General features: G+C 40.7%; 1 long non-coding RNA gene across 1 annotated transcript; it reads left to right on the top strand.

Annotated features, from left to right (window-relative positions):
* The first annotated feature begins 6,301 nt into the window (after window positions 1–6,301).
* LOC148778666 (uncharacterized) lies at window positions 6,302–11,451 on the top strand. The gene is made up of 3 exons (XR_016037112.1): window positions 6,302–7,761; window positions 8,767–8,821; window positions 10,149–11,451. It is a non-coding gene; the product is annotated as an uncharacterized LOC148778666 (long non-coding RNA).
* The last annotated feature ends 1,338 nt before the right edge of the window (window positions 11,452–12,789 follow it).

Below are 12,789 nucleotides of genomic sequence, written 5' to 3'. Positions count from 1 at the left end.
TGTTCTTTGCCACTGGAACCACCTGGGAACTACTTAAAGTGCACAGTTTGATAAGGTTTTGACACATATATCAAATACAAATAGGATACAAATGCAAAAACGCCCATTACTCAGAACATGGCACATCCAGCGTCCCAGCGGCTCCCTGGTGTCCTTTGGTAAACTTCCCTCACTCTCACCCTTCTGTTCACTCCTATCACACACCCCATGAAACCACTTACTGTTTTCTGTCCCTCTAGATCAGCTTTCAAGTTCTAGTTCAGTTCAGTCACTCAGTCTTGTCTGACTCTGCGACCCCATGAATCACAGACGCCAGGCCTCCCTGTCCATCACCAACTCCCAGAGTTCACTCAAACTCATGTCCACAGAGTCGGTGATGCCATCCAACCATCTCATTCTCTGTCGTCCCCTTCTCCTCCAGCCCCCAATCCTTCCCAGCATCAGAGTCTTTTCCAGTGAGTCAACTCGTCACATGAGGTGGCCAAAGTATTGGAGTTTCAGCTTCAACATCAGTCCCTCCAATGAACACCCAGGGCTGATCTGCTTTAGGATGGACTGGTTGGATCTCCTTGCAGTCCAAGGGACTCTCAAGAGTCTTCTCCAATACCACAGTTCAAAAGCATCAATTCTTCACAGCTTTCTTCACAGTCCAACTCTCACATCCATACATGACCACTGGAAAAACCATAGCCTTGACTAGACGGACCTTTGTTGGCAAAGTAATGTCTCTGCTTCTTAATATGCTATTTAGGTTTGTCATAACTTTCCTTCCAAGGAGTAAGCGTCTTATTCTAGAATTTTATATAAATAGAATGACTCAGAATGTGCTTGCTTTCTTTCTGGCTTCTCTCACTGGGCATGAAAGAAGAGTATATTCAGGTTCACCCATGTCCGTTCCGTTTATTTTGCAAAATATAACCTTGTGTGCCTATAGTGCAGTTTGTTTGTTAGCATCTGATGGATACTTGGGTTCTTTCCAGTTTGGTGTGGTAATAGATAAAGATGCTATGAGCGTTTATATGCATGCTTTCTTATAGACATGTTTCATTTCTCTTGGGTAAATTCCTAGGGGTAAAGTAACTTCTCATATCATAGGTATTAGTTTAACTTTATAAGAAACTGGCAAACTGTTTCTCAAAGGACTTGTACTGTTTTACATTCCCAACTGCGGTGCATGAGGTTTCCTGTTGCTTCACATTCTTGCCATCATGTGATATGGTCAGTGTTTTTAATTTCAGACATTCTCAGAGGTATGTCATAAGATCTCAACATGATTGTAAATTGCATCTGTAATGAATTGCATTTGGCTGAATATGTTTTTATATGATTTGCTTCCATATATCTTCCTATAGGATGTGTCTGTTCTTTTACTCGATTTCATTGAGTTCTTTGTTTTCTTATTATTGAGTTTTGAGAGTCTTTCATACATTATGGCCACAAGCCATTTGTCAGATATGTAACCTGCAATCATTTCCTGTGAGTCTATGGCTTGTATTTCCATTCTTGTAACACTGTTCTTTAAACAGCAGAAAGAAGTTCTTGGTTTTGGTAAATCCAAATTAATTTTTTTCTTTTAAAGATCTTGCTTTCAGTGTTATATTTGCCTAATTCAAAATCATAGAAATGTTCTCCTTTCTTTTCCTTTAGAAGCTTTATCGTTTTAGGATTTATATTTAAATCCAAGATCCATTTTGAATTAATTTTTTATATGATACAAAGTATCAAGTTATGCATCAAAACTGTTTTTACTTTTCACTTTTAAAGAATATATTTCCAATTCTTGTAGTACCATTTGTTGAAAAGACTATTCTTCCTCCACGGAATTCCCTTTTAATCTTTGTCAAAAATCGATTGACCATACACATGTGTGTCATTTCTGGATTTTCTATTTTGTTGCTCTACCAAACTTTCCACCAAAACTATACTGTCTTGATCATGAAAACTCTATAATAAGGCTTCCCTGATGGCTCAGCTGGTAAAAAATCCACCTGCAATGCAGGAGACCTGGGTTCAATCCCTGGGTTGGGAAGATCCTCTGGAGAAGGGAAAGGCTACCCACTCCAGTGTTCTGGCTGGAGAACTCCATGTCCATGGACTTTATAGTCCACGGGGTGGCAAAGAGTCAGACACGACTGAGCGACTCTCACTGTCATAAAATAAGTCTGCAGGGAATCTGTGTGTCCTCACTTTATTCTTCTTTAAAGTCATCTTGATGATTCTGGGGGTCCGATAGGTCTTTTCATTTCTCTGAAGTTTAGATACAGTTTGTCAGTTTCTACCAAAAAAAAAAAAAAATGCTGGATTTTGACTGGGATTGCTTTAACTTCATAAATCATTTGAGGAAGAATTGGCATTTTAATAACGTTGAATCTTTAGACTTGTGAACAGGACACAGCCCCTCATTTGTTCAGGCTTTTTGTTCTCTGAGAAATATTTATGTATAGTTTTCATTGTGCAGTTCTTGCCCATTTGTCACATTTAGCCCTAAATAATTTCAAGTTTTTTATTCCATTACATATGATGGTTTTTTTTTTAAATTCTGACTTCCAGTTATTTATTACCGGTATAGAGAACCACAACTGATTTTTTTGTATATCGATCTTATATCTTGCAGCCCAGACTAAGCTCACTTAATGTTCTAGTAGCTTTCTTTGTAGATTCCATCAGATTTTCTGTACAGACCATAATGTCACCTACAAGTAAAGATACACGTGCAAAGATCAGCACAATAAAGGACAGAAATGGCAAGGACCTAACAGGAGCAGAAGAGATTAAGAAAAGGTGGCAAGAAAGCACAGAACTGTACAAAAAAGATCTTCATGCTGTGATCACTCACCTAGAGAACACATCCTGGAGGGTGAAGTCAAGTGGGCCTTAGGAAGCCCTCCTACAAACGAAACTAGTGGAGGTGATGGAATTCCAGTTGAGCTCTTTCAAATCCTAAAAGATGATGCTATTAAACTGCTGCACTCAATATGCCGGCACATTTGGAAAACTCAGCAGTGGCCACAGGACTGGAAAAGGTCACTTTTCATTCCAATCCCAAAGTAGGGCAATGCCAAAAATAAATGTTCAAACTACTGTGCAATTGCACTGATTTCACATGCTAGCAAGGTAATGCTCAAAATCCTTCAAACTAGGCTTCGACAATACATGAACTGAGAACTTCCAGGAGTACAAGCTGGATTTAGAAAAGATAGAGGAACCAGAGATCAAATTGCCAACATCCATTGGATCATAGAGAAAGCAAGAGAGTTCCAGAAAAACATCTACTTCTGCTTCATTAAGTACACTAAAGCCTTTGACTGTGTGGATCACAACAAACTATGGAAATTTCTTAAAAGTGATGGGAATATCAGACCACCTTATCTGCCTCATGACAAATCTTGTATGCAAGTCAAGAAGCAACAGTTAGAACCAGACATGGAAAAACAGACTGGTTCAAAATTGGGAAAGGAGTATGTCAAGACTTCAAAACAAACTGGAAAATTCTTCAAGAGATGGAAATACCAGACCACATTACCTGCCTCCTGAGAAATCTGTATGCAGGTCAGGAAGCAACAGTTAGAACCAGATACGAAACAACAGACTGGTTCCAAATTGGGAGAAGCCTACATCAAGGCTGTATTTTGTCACCCTGCTTATTTAACTTATATGCATAGTACATCATGTGAAATGCCAGGCTGGATGAACTGCAAGCTGAAATCAAGATTGCAGGGAGAAATATCAACAGCTTCAGATGTGCAGATGATATTACCCTAACGGCAGAAAGCAAAGAAGAACTAAAAAGCATCTTGATGAAAGTGAAAGAGGAGAGTGAAAAAGCTGGGTTAAAATTCAACATTCAAAAACGTAAGATCATGGCATCCAATCCCATCACTTCATGGCAAATAAACAGAGAAAAAACTGGAAACAGTGGCAGATTTTCTTTTCCTGGGCTCCAGAATCACTGCAGACGGTAACTGTAGCCATGAAATTAAAAGATGCTTGCTCCTTGGAAGAAATTTTTTTTTAAATACATGCATACATACATATATATATATATATATATATAAAATTGAAATATAGTTGACTTACAATGTTTCAGGTACACAGCAAGGTGATTTAGTTATGCAAATACACGTATATTATTTTTTATTTTATTTTCCATCATAGGTTATTACAAGATATTGACTATAGTTCCCTGTGCTATACAGTAAATCTTTGTTGCTTGTTGCATAATAGAAATCTAGCATTCTATTCATACTAAGTCAAACAAGTGGACTCAAAATGTCATAATCTTTTTAGTTAGGCAAACATTCATAAGTTTTCTAAAATATATATGTTATGCACATCCCAGGCATCAAACTTGCATTGGCAGCTGGGTTCTTTACCACTAGCACCACCTGGGAAGCCCATGTATATTCATGTATGTGTATACGAAAGCTTTTCTACTACACTTGATAATGGCTTGAGAAAGAACATCCAAAAGAAAAGAAGAAGAAGAGGTAGAGAAATTGGAGAACATAAACTCAATGAAATGGGAGTACTGAATATGAAATAGAAAAAGTGAAAGGAACTAGAAAACAGTGAAAGGTCATCCAAAAATAAAACATCATCATATAGTCCAGTCGTTTTTAAACAGGACTGCTGATTAGAAACATATCTGGAGTTCTGGAGTAAAAAAGCAATACTTGAGTATTTGTATTTTTCAAAAAATTTCAAGGTAATTCTGATATGCATCTGGATTTTTAAAAGTGACTACTGGTTTTTCTATTGGATCCTACTTTTGGTGATACAGAAAAGTGAAAGTGAAAGTTAGTCATACAGTCATGTCCGACTCTTTGCAGTCCCATGGACTGTATGTAGCCCAGCAGGACCTCTGTCCATGGAATTCTCCGGGCAAGAATACTGGAGTGGGTTGCCATTTCCTTCTACAGGGGAGTCTTCCCAGGGATTGAACCCAGGTCTCCTGCATTGCAGGCAGATTCTTTACCAACTGAGCTACTAGGAAAGCCTGGTGATATAGAGTTCTATTATTTTTCTGTTGACCAATCATGATACAATGGTATCAAGTGGGTAATAGTTACAGAACGACAAGTGTAAAAGATGTTTATCGGTTTCGACAATCAGTAACCAGATACAAAATAAAGGATAATTACAATTGCAAGCCATAATGGGAAGGGAACATGATTAACTTCACCGTATAAAATAGTCATACAGTTTGGGGGGTCAAGCAGAGTGATGTGGCAAGTGGAAGTGCATAGATGCACATGTTTTCATGCACCCAGTCTGTCTATCTCTTTTGGTTGGTGAATTTAAATCATTGCCACTTAAGGTAATTATCAATATGTATGACCCTACATATTGGAGAAGGAAATGGCAACCCACTCCAATGTTCTTGCCTGGAGAATCCCAGGGACCGGGGAGCCTGGTGGGCTTCCGTCTATGGGGTCGCACAGAGTCGGACACGACTGAAGTGACTTAGCAGTAGCAGTAGCATGACCCTATTACCATTTTTCTTACTTTCTGTAGGTCTTTTCCTTCTCTTGTGTTTCCTGCCTAGAGAAGTTCCTTCAGTATTTGTTGTAAAACTGCTTTAGTGGTGCTGAATTCTCTTCACTTTTGCTTGTCTGGAAAGCTTTTGATTTTTCCATCAAATCTGAAGGAGAGTCTTGCTGGATAGAGTATTCTTGGTTGTAGGTTCTTCCCTTTCATCACTTTGAGTATATCAGGCCATTCCCTTCTGGCTTGTAGAGTTTCTGTTGGGAAATCAGTTGAGAGCCTGATGGGAGTTCCCTTGTGTGTTATTTGTCACTTTCCCCTTGTTGCTTTCAGTATTTTAGCTCTGTCTTTAATTTTGGTCAGTTTGATTACTATGAGTCTCGGTGTGTTCCTCCTTGGGTTTATCCTTCCTGGGACTCTGTGCTTCCTGGACTTGGCTGACTATTTCCTCTCCCATGTTTGGAAGTTTTCAGCTATTATCTGCTCAAATGTCTTCTCAGGTCCTTTTTCTCTCTTCTGGGACCCCTGTAACGAGAATGTTGCTGTGTTTGATGTTGTCCCAGAAGTCTCTTAGGCCTTCATTTACTTTCATTCTTTTTTCTGTATTCTGTTCTGCAGCAGTGATTTCCAGTGTTCTTTCCTCCCGGTCACTCCTCCGTTCTGCCTCAGCTACTCTGCTATGGATTCCTTCTGGTGCATTAGTCACCTCTGTTTGCTTCATCTTTAGTTCTCCTAGGTCTTTGGTAAACATTTCTTGCATCTTCTCAATCTTTGCATCCATTCTTTTTTGGAGATCCTGGATCATCTTCACTATCGTTGTTCTGAATTCTTTTCCTGGAAGGTTGCCTATCTCCACTTCATTTAGGTATTTTTCTGGGGTTTTATCTTGTCCCTTTGTCTGGGACATAACTTTCTGCTTTTTCATCGTGATTAGCTTTCTGTAATACGGGTTTTGTTTTAGCCACTGTGAGACTGCTTCTTTGTGCTGCTTCTGTCTGCCCTCTGATGGGTGAGGCTGAGAGGCTTGTGTGAGCTTCTTGATGTGAGGGGCTGGTGACGGGAAAACTGGGTCTTGCTCTGGTGGGCAGGGCCTTGCTCCGTAAAGCGTTAATCCAATTTTCTGCTGATGGGTGGGATTGCACACCCTCCCTGGGAGTTGTTTGGCCTGAGGTGACCCAGCCCCGGGGTCTACAGGCTCTATGGTAGGGATAATGGTGACCTCCGAGAGAGTTTGCACCAAGGGGGCCCTTCCAGCGCCCTGTGCCTGTGCTGAGCCCCTGCCAACCTGCGCCTCCACAGGAGCCCTCCAGCTCTGGGGTCCCTGCTCCTCTCCTCTGGGTCTTGGCACACAAAGTTTTGTTTGTACCTTCCAAATGTGGAGTCTGTTTCCTCTAGTCCTCTGCAAGTCCTAAAATTAAATCCTGCTGACCATTAAGTCCAGATTCCCTGGAGATTCCCAGTCTTTTTGTCAGATCCCCAGGTTGGGAAACCTGATGTGGGGTTCAGGACCGTTACAACAGTGGGGAACCTTCTTCTGGGCCACTGTTCTCCAGTCTATGGGTCACCCACCTGCTGGGTGAGGGATTTGATTTTACCACGATTGTGCCCCTTCCACTGTCTTACTGCAGCTTCTTTGTCTTTGGACATGGGGTATCTTTTTATGGTGGGTTCCAGCACCCTCCTGTCGATCAACCTGCTGTTCAACAGCTAACTGCAATCGTGGTGCTCTCAGAGGAGATGAGCACATGTCCTTCTACTCTACCATCTTGAACCAGAAGCCTCTGGAAGAAAATTTATGACAAACAGTGTATTAAAAAGCAGAGACATCACTCTGCCAACAAAGGTCCATAGTAAAAGCTGTGGTTTTTCTAGTGGTCATGTATGGATGTGAGAGTTGGACCATAAAGAAGGCTGAGCTCTGAAGAATTGATGCTTTTGAACTGTGGTGTTGGAGAAGACTCTCAAGAGACCCTTGGACTACAAGGAGATCCAGCCAGTCCATCCTAAAGGAAATCAGTCCTGAATATTCATTGGAAGGACTGATGCTGAAGGTCCAATACTTTGGCCACCTGATGCAAAGAATCAACTCATTGGAAAAGACACTGATGCTATGAAATATTGAGGGTGGGAGGAGAAGCGTACAGCCGAGGATGAGATGGTTGGATGGCATTGCTGACTCAGTGGATATGAGTCTGAGCCAGCTCCAGGAGATGGTAAAGGACACTGAAGCCTGGTGGGCAGCAAAGAGTCAGACATGGCTTGGCGACTGAGCAACAGGTAAGGGCAGTTTTATTTCTTCCTTCCAACTTGAATGCCGTCTTAATTTCCTTATTTTATTTATTTCTTTTTGATGGTCCAGTTCAATTTGAATTGAAATTGAACAAAGAAGTATCCTTACTTTATTCCTGAACTTTATGTGTGAGCACTGTCCTAGGCTCTTTACAGGACAAACCCAATCTATAAACCATATAAGGTAGATCCTAAGACACATTCCTATTGTTACCTAATTGATAATTAAACTGAGGCACACTGAGCCCATGTTACTGGCCACAGTCGGTATCTCCCAACAACTCTTTCAACTCTTAAAATGCAGCTGCCGTTCTGGCCTTGACGTTCACTGCTGTATCCCTACCTACCACCAGGGTGATAGCTTTAACACTCAGCTCTTGATTAGGTTGTCAGACTATGCCACAAAATTTTATTTGACTTAAGTGAAGTTGAAATATGGAAAGGGAATAGGAGGACTGCGCCAGAAATAAAAGAACATGAAGGAGAGAAAAGAGCTAGGAGAGGGAAGAGGGGCACACGAAGAGGAGGAGGAGGATCGGGGGGAAGAGGAAGACTGCTGATAACTGAGGTTGCTCAAAGGGAAAACATCTTCTGCATGTTTCCATGTTGTGAGTAGAAAAAAAATCAAGAACCACTGTGGGAAAATGACATCTTTTAGTGATTCTGGAAACACTGCCTATTTTTACGTTTGGTGATTCTAATAACTGCTATAATTTTGGAAAAAGAAAATATTTTTTATATATAATAGCAGAGGGGAGCAAACAACAGAATCAGTGCTCTAGATCAGTGATTGGCAAGCTATGATCCATGGGTCAAGTCTGTTCTGCCACCTGTATTGTAAATAAAGTTTTATTGAAACATAGCCATGCCCTTTCTTTTACAAATTATCTATGGCTCCTTTTATGCTATAGCGGTAGAATTAGAATGGTTGGGAAAGAGACCACAAGGCTCCCAAGTCTAAACTATGATTATTTACTCTCTATTCCTTTACAGACACTATTTCTCAACCTCTGCCCTGGATCATGAAGCTATACCTAGGTTTGCCAAGGTAAGAATTATAGCAACTTTCTGGACAACTTGTGTCAAGACAAAATAAGCACTTTAATATTTCAGAAGAGTTGGAGCACATATTAACTAGAAAACTCTTTTGTTCTCAATCCCACGTTTTGCTTGATGTGTATAAAGAACCCAGTTCTTTCCTTCTACTAATTATCTCATTGGGCCACACAAGGGCACAAGACCAGAGATCCTACACCCAGCTATGTACCAGGAACGGTGCTATAAATTTAGAAAATTATTGACTAGAAATTTCACCCCTTCTTGATAAACTCAAGAAGTGTTAATATTCTTGGCAAAATTGTTTTTGCACTAATTGCCGTATCCATCTGCTCTGTGAGATTGATTAGGCTGTGAGAGCACTTGCTCTCTCCTGCCGTCCATGCTTCCTGGCCCTGCAGAAAGCTAGATCTGTCTTATCTCCACCCTGGGAAGGACGTGCCACTGACAACTGTAAACTGTTCCTTTGGGGATTTGAGATTCAGTGAGCACTGCTATTGGATGGACGGCCGTTTGGGAAATCATTCTGTCTGGAGAGAGCTGTGTTGAAATAAACCAACATAACAGGGGTGTAAATGATTTCTTCTTACATAGAGAACCTTCCCTGCTTCAGAAAGGCCCCTGTGTTTTTATCGACCTGGTGGCTGAGCACCAGATTCTGGAGAAATGTTCTGCTCATCCCTGGAGAGTGGAGGAGGACAGAGGACCCTGCCCACGTCCCCCTCAAAACTTGGGCTCATGAAACCTCAGAGGCTGAGTGATGCTGTCCGTGTGTCTAGAGCAAAAAAGCCTCAGGTCCACATCTGTCTAGATTGGACAGAATATTTTATTTATTTAGTGATTAAAAAAAACCTATCACAACAGCCTCTAGGTAAAACAAAAAAAAATGGGGAAAAACTTAAGCATTTAACAAAAAAGCAGCAAGCTCCTGCCATTACAATCCTCCTCATGGACGTTATTGCAACACCATATTGTGCATGTATCCCAGAACTTGGGTATATGTGGTGCAGTGTCCTACATGAAACAAACAACTTGATTTCACAGCTCAACTGTGAAAAGATACCTTTCTCTGCAAGCTCATAATTTGAAAAGACTTTTACTTAACAAAATTTTATATTCTCTTTACTATGGCCCAGTTATTGTGAGTTTAAAATCACCATTGTCATACATGGGAACAAGAGCAGGAGTTTTCACATGCTGGTCTCTCAGTGGGTACTTATGTAAAATTGCCTTCTTATAGGGCCAGAGCGAATTGAGAAAAATGAAAAAAAGCAGATGGAGGTAAAATTTGTGTAATGCTATATTTATACATCTTAAAGGACTGTGCCAAAGAATTGATGCTTTTGAACTGTGATGTTGGAGAAGACTCTTGAGAGTCCCTTGGACTGCAAGGAGATCCAACCGGTCCATCCTAAAGGAGATCAGTCCTGGGTGTTCATTGGAAGGACTGAGGCTGAAGCTGAAGCTCCAATACTTTGGCCATCTGATGTGAAGAACTGACTCATTGGAAAAGACCCTGATGCTGGGAAAGATTGAAGGTGGGAGAAGGGGACGACAGAGGATTAGATGGTTGGATGGCATCACCGACTCAATGGACGTGAGTCTGAGTAAGCTCCGGGAGTTGGTGATGGACAGGGAGGCCTGGCGTGCTGTGATTCATGGGGTCGCAAAAAGTCGGACACGACTGAGCGACTGAACTGAGCTAAAAGGACTGCAACTTCTGAGACATTTTGTTTCTTCCCGGGTTGTGATAAATTATGAGTGGACGCTTTTGTTTTGTGCTGTCTTTGATTTTAAGCAATCCTATTGAGACCACCTGTAAAAATCTTCGATTCATTTTGTTTTACATATCCGTGAAATCTAGAACTTAGGATTCTTTGAATTTAATCAGAAATTCTCAAATCTTTTGGTCTCGGGAATTCTTCATACTTGTAAAGGTTATTGAGATTTCCACTTTCACAAAAACAGAATAGACATACTTTATCTTATTCCTCCTAGTAAGTACAACTAAAACCCCTGGAAATTATGTATAAAACAAACACTGAAAAACTCCATGAACCAGCAAGAAGGCAGGGACCTCAGGACCCAAGGAACAGCGTATGGCTAAGTTCCCTGAGTTTCTTTTCTGCCTCATATATCTCGAACTTGGAGTTGAAGAAGCCAGCAACCCAGAAATGCCAATGGACACAAAGAAAAGACCCAACCCCCCAAACCTACTTTCTCTAGCAGAAAAGAAGAGAAAAAGAAAATGGGTGGGCTAGCGAGACAGAAAACTTTTAGGTAACAGCCACCCTACTCCAGCCATACCTCACAGGAACCACTGTGCCCTGCCCCTACCCAGGCCAGCAAAGCTGCGAGAAGAGCCTAGATTTCCACTCTCAAAAGACCACAACAAGATGCCCCAGCCTCTCCAGAGGGCTGGTGTCACAGAAGGTCAAAAGGACAATCAAGAGTTTTATCACTGCCCAATGGTGACAAAACCATCCCATACCGCAAAATGGCATCACAGAGGCCACTTGAGCAACAGCAAGTGCTTGTACTTGTCTCAGCTGGGGTGACGTCCCTGTCATCCCACCAGGGAGCTGGAAGTCCCACTCCTCAACGTGAAGAATGCCTCCAGGTGTCAATAAACACCAAGGGGGGAGGCTGTCTTACTGCATTCTCTCTATTTAATGTTCTATTTGACATGTTTGCTTTTTATGAAACTATATTTTAAAATCTATCTGACAAATACATATTGAATAATTGCTATTTTATTTTGGATTCCTATGAAAGCGGACACTCAGTTTCTAGTAGCTTCTTTGGGAGAAGAGTTGAGGAGCTGTCAAAGTGAGACATGAAAGGGCAAAAATCCAGTGAAGTGAGTGTTAACCAGTGGGTTACAAGGAAAGCAACTAGGGCTGAGTCCCATTAGAGACTCAGAGGAGCCATGTAGAATGAAGTGCAGAATTGACCCCCTAGGGATGGGAAGGCTGAGGTAGTTGTCCATTGATTTCTGCCTCTCACCAGTGCCAAGTTGGTTTTGGGTCTGTTCAATCTCCTTCAGTAATTATTTCTAACATCATTTTATTGGCAAAGTGTTTCCAAACTTAACAAGAAATCCAAGGACTACTACTACATGAGTAGGGTAGGATAAGCTAACTGAACATATTCCAGATAACTGCTTACCTGGGAGCATTAATAAACCACATATTGATTATAGCCATGGCTTTTGTAACATTATCCAGAGAGGAATGCCCTGGGTGCTTTCAGGAGAGTCAGTCATAGTAAAATTTCAGAGCAATGGATTGGGATGCTTAAGCCCTTGAACAGAGATTCTCTAACAGGGAAATTATGGTACAGTAGAGAAAGTTTTTTTTTTTTATTTCCATGCTTGAGAACTCCATATTAGAGGCTACTAGTTTGCATATTAAAGCCCCAACCCTGCATATCATTATATCTTCCAGGACATCTTATGACTTGTGAAAAATAAAAAAATAAACCATGAATAGACAAGCCTGCAATGAGGAAAATACTATAATGTAGAGAAAAATTTCTCCTTAGGACACACTTCCCAAACTTTTATTTCTGAAAATGTTTCATGGTTGTTTTAGAAATTTTATCGTCATGAAGCTTCCCTTCCTACTGGCTAAAATGAATGCGGTAAGAGCAGGGTGGAATGGGAAATTCTATTCACAAACTGAAATACATTATCCATATGACTCCCCAAACAATAAGCTTCTAATATTTGAAATATTTCTTTCAAAATTTTCAACTGATTATAAGTATTGCAAAACAAGTTGATGTTCATTATGAACATGCTGGGAAAGCATCTTGACCAATGGTATTAAGGCAACATATTGACCTGATTTTAATCTATCCAGTAAGCATTTCTATATTTAGAACTTTTGTTTCACTGGAATAGCAGTTGCTGATTAGATGACAAGTTAAAAATCTAAGAATAGTTAAATTTGAGAAAAT

Source organism: Moschus berezovskii, chromosome 1, assembly GCF_049115385.1.
Source record: "Moschus berezovskii isolate FMDL1 chromosome 1, NW_MosBer_1.0, whole genome shotgun sequence".
Lineage (NCBI taxonomy): Eukaryota > Metazoa > Chordata > Mammalia > Artiodactyla > Moschidae > Moschus > Moschus berezovskii.
This window is presented reverse-complemented; position numbering and strand designations above follow the sequence as displayed.